Source organism: Camellia sinensis, chromosome 7 (assembly GCF_055761805.1).
Source record: "Camellia sinensis isolate YWXY chromosome 7, ASM5576180v1, whole genome shotgun sequence".
Lineage (NCBI taxonomy): Eukaryota > Viridiplantae > Streptophyta > Magnoliopsida > Ericales > Theaceae > Camellia > Camellia sinensis.
Genome location: NC_138967.1, coordinates 25919029 through 25923360, shown reverse-complemented (window position 1 = coordinate 25923360; position 4332 = coordinate 25919029). Strand labels below are relative to the sequence as shown.

Here is a 4332-nt window from a genome sequence, read left to right as displayed (position 1 = left end):
CATGTTTGGCACTACTTTTTCAAAAATCTGTTTCTCAAAACGATTTGCCAGATTTGGACTCTTTGGTTCAGACTTAGAACCGTGACACAAATCGAGTCCGAACTGTAGCGCGAGGCCCCACGCGGACTTGTTACAATAACTTGCATAGAATGTGCGAAATTCATCAAAACTCACAACTTCATTTTTCATTTCAACCAAGAGAGCCGTTCGCTTACTCAACCTATCGACCACCTTATTAAGAACCCACGATTTGTGGCGCAAAGAGAATGTGAATTGTTGCAAGTAGGCCACCCATTTGGCATGGCGCTTGTTAAGATGGTATTGACTGTTGATGTACTTAAGAACTTCATGATTGGTGTTGAGCACAAACTCTTTGTATGCAAGATAGTAGCTCCAATGCTTGATGGCTTAGATAATGGCATAAAATTCCAAGTCATAAGTGGAATACTTGAGCTTAGCCCCATTTAACTTTTCACTAAAGAAAGCAATGGTTGCCCTTCTTGGCTAAGAACGCCTCCAATACCCAATCCCGATGCATCACAATCAAGTTCAAAGGTCTTGTCAAAATCCGGTAATGCCAAAATTGGGGCCTCGGTAAGCAACTTCTTCAAAAGATGGAAGCTATCGGCGGCTTCCTTGCTCCACTCAAAAGCTTGAAGCTTGAGAATGTTGGTCAAAAGGGCAGCGATGCTACTAAAGTTGCGGATAAATTGCCTATAGAAAGTAGCCAAACCATGAAAAGTCCGTTCTTCTTGGATACTAGAAGGAGTGAGCCATTCCACAATTGCTTTGACCTTCTCCACATCCATAGGGCTTCCAGGGCCCGCAGGTGGGGCGGTTGAACTAGTGCATTGCCCTAAAGTAAATGAGCCTTCAAAAGAAAAAGGTAATGTGACCATTAGGATAAGGACAAAAGTTCACACAAAGAAAAAATGCAAAAATATATCAAGTGGTAGTACTGCTCGAGGTCGCTTCCTAGATGGCGAGATGTGGGCCTCAGCAGCTGAAACGACCACCTCTTGGGCTGCCCTCAGTCGAGCTTGCGTCATACTTGTTGATGTATTGATGGGTTATAGAGAAACTTGCAAGGGCTGGTGTAGACTGAGAAGGTTAAAGTCAACGTAGCACCTCCGGGGAAGACCAACCCCATAAGCTGTTCCGGAGTCGTATCAGTGGATAATATGGCTTTATCTATCGCTGATAGTACAGCCTGTCGGTGCACATGAGAAGCCATGAGCAAGCCCCAGATTGAAATATCGGCCTGAATTTTCGTTAGTTGTTTCAGCATCGCCTCCTCTTCCAACTGCTTTTCCCTCTACTTCTCTGCCTCTTTATCCTTCTCGGAAGCTTCAGCTTGGTCCAAGTGTGGGGGCTTGAAATACCACCCGCTCCTCGTCATATGGTCAATTTCCTCAGTGTACCAAGTGTTGTCTGGCAGGTCTTCACCCCAATCCTCGCCAGTGTGGGCAAGATGCAGATCATCATCTTCCCATTATATACCTCTGGCAGCCGACAAACAATTGTTCGGCTCCGGTCTAACCATTCTCTCATCACAAGTATTCCCCGCAGGGAGTTGGACTTTTCCAGCTTCCTCTTTGTCTTGATCCCTTTCTTGCACAAACCGCTTCAATGCGGCTTCATGTTCTGTATCCGTTGTACTCACGGTGCCTAATTCCTAAGCTAAATTCTTGATGTCGGCGCTCTCCAACAATTTCCCCTTGTCCTTGGCCATTCCGGCCACTGCAAGTTTTGGTTTAGTTCTCTCTTCCACGTCGGGTTCATCGCTCAACCATCCTGAGTTATCTGTTGACCCATTCAAATCAAACTAATCAATTTGCACGTCCCCTGATCTTGTTCATCGTAGAACTGCAGATTGTCTAGGTCATCCTCTAGCTCTGCCGGGTCATCCAGTCCCTGACTTGGGCCATCCTCTCTGACCAAACTGACCTCCGCTGCTGTTGGCAATACCACTTCTGGTTTAGCTTGCTCAACTGACACAATGTAATAGCACGGGTCATACACCCCCTCAGATAAGTCCGTAGAGCCCTCAGGCAATAGACTGACATTCTCCTCCAAGGCCAATCTCTCTCCTTCTACCATTGTCACCACCACGGGTTTGGGTTGAAGTATAGACGTGTCCATCATTCACAAGTCCGTGCTTTCAGGGATGAACACGGCCAGTTTATGTAGGTGAGAGGGGGTGATACATGTGATGACCCAAAAATAATTTAAAAAAAAACCAAAAAAAAAGAAAAGAAACCAAACACCTCTCCCTTCACATGAAGGAATATAAAAGAAAAGAGGGAGTGGACGTTTCATCATGAAAGCAGAGACAGTAATGATAAAAGAAGAGAGAAGTGAGTACTGGTGTGGGGTTCAAACATAGGAGGTTAATGCGCTGGCTAATTGCTGTGACAAGATTGCAAAGGCTTTGAACAGCTGTAATGCTACCACTGGAGATATAATCTATACCACTGAAAGGCTTAAACAGTGATATAGTGCGTGAGGTTGTTGAGGGCATCGAGGAAGTTAATAACAACATGGTTCTAGATAATGATGAATCACCTTATAGTAGATTTAATGTAACTGTTGAGGCCAGGCCATCTGTGGGAGATGAGGATTTGGGTTTGGGCAACAATGACAGATAGTGCTTTTGGTGCTTATACACCATGTGGCATTGACTCTGTTGTGGTTTGTATATCTCATTGGTTCTTCTGGGCCCATGCTTCTACCGAATTTGGCTATTCTTCTTCCTGCGCTTTTTTTTTAGAGTTCATTTGCGATGGAGGTGCACCAAATAAAGAGATGTATGGCACAAATGATTCTACTTGCCGGCCTAGAGTTCTCATTTCTACTTTCTGTCTTGGCGCTGCTTTAAAGCTTACCTTTCCATATCAATGGAGTTAGAAAATGTCTTCGTTGCTTAGGGGACTTCTTAATGCTACTGATCATGTGGCTATTGTAGCTCTGTTATAATAGAAAGAGAATCCTTGATGAATGACGGGACGACCATAGTGGTCTATCAACTATTCTATCGAATGGTCCTTGGACAGAGCTTTAATGTGGGCTCTGTCCTAAAATTTCTAACCCAAGTTTCTCTTGGAACTATAGGCATTGGTCTAGCTTTTGGAATAGCCTCTGTTTTGTGGCTTGGATTTATTTTCAATGACACTTTGATAGAGATTGCATTGACACTTACCATGAGCTACATTGCTTACTTCACTGCTCAAGAGGGAGCTGATGTTTCTGGTGTTTTGGCAGTGATGACCTTGGGAATGTTCTATTCTGCAGTTGCTAGGACTGCTTTTAAGAGTGATGGACAACAAAGCTTGCATCATTTTTGGATAAAAACACTTGCATGGCATGTATGAATGCTCTTTCTATGGGTGGAAAGGATCTCGGGAATGACACTATGGAAGTGGTATCTCCTTTAACCTGTTCTTGAGGCCAAAGTAAAGAGTTTAGTGAGAGCAACATTTTGATCAGTGGAGATCAAAATCCGGCAAAATCAAAAATTTGGATTAGCTTTTCTTCATACTTGAGGTAGGGATTTTCCTATACTTCTTTATGCACTTTTACTTGATTATAGGGAGTTCAGAGTTGTATATAATTTAATTAGAATTTTTGAAAAATTGTGTTTTATTTGCTTAAAAGGGAAATTTTGAGAAAAATAAAGAGTTGATGCCTAAATTGCGAAAGTGTAAACTTGGAATATGTTTGTGAGGTTATGAAAGAGTTATGTTTTAAATTTGAACAAAAACAGACTTCGACTCGATTGGTTTTGAAATTTTTACCGGTTTGTGACCAAAAGAGCATCTTTTCAGAAAATAAAGGAATTACATTTAATTTTGGGGGCTTTTGATCAAAGTAGGATGTCATAGTTGAATAATGTTTGGAGAATGAGTTTGAAAGAAAATGATATTTTCTTGGGATTAATGATATTATTTTGCTTAATGTATTTGTTGAAATAAAACCGACACGGTTAGAAATGGACCTTGAGAGATTACCGAACGTGATTGTGATATGAAAACTAGTGTAGTTCTTTATATTTGATGAGATGTGGAATAGATTGTATTTATTGAAATTGTTATGGAATTTAATTGTTTAAATATCCGTTTAGAAATATCTGTTTTGGGCTATCGGTGGAGGATAGTCGTAATTGTTGTAGAAATGCATGAGACTTAGGTAAATCGAACCATATTTCTCATTTGTTGCAATGGACATTGCATTACATTCATTTCATTGGAAATGTATCTATTTTTGAGAAATGTTTGGAAATGTATCTATTTGTGAAAAGATGAATACATGGTGAATCTGGGTAGCGGGTGTGTC

At 41.4% G+C, this 4332-nt stretch overlaps 1 pseudogene; it reads left to right on the top strand.

Annotated features, from left to right (window-relative positions):
• Positions 1–2722: 2722 nt before the first annotated feature.
• LOC145795682 (sodium/hydrogen exchanger 8 pseudogene) lies at positions 2723–3371 on the top strand (annotated as a pseudogene).
• The last annotated feature ends 961 nt before the right edge of the window (positions 3372–4332 follow it).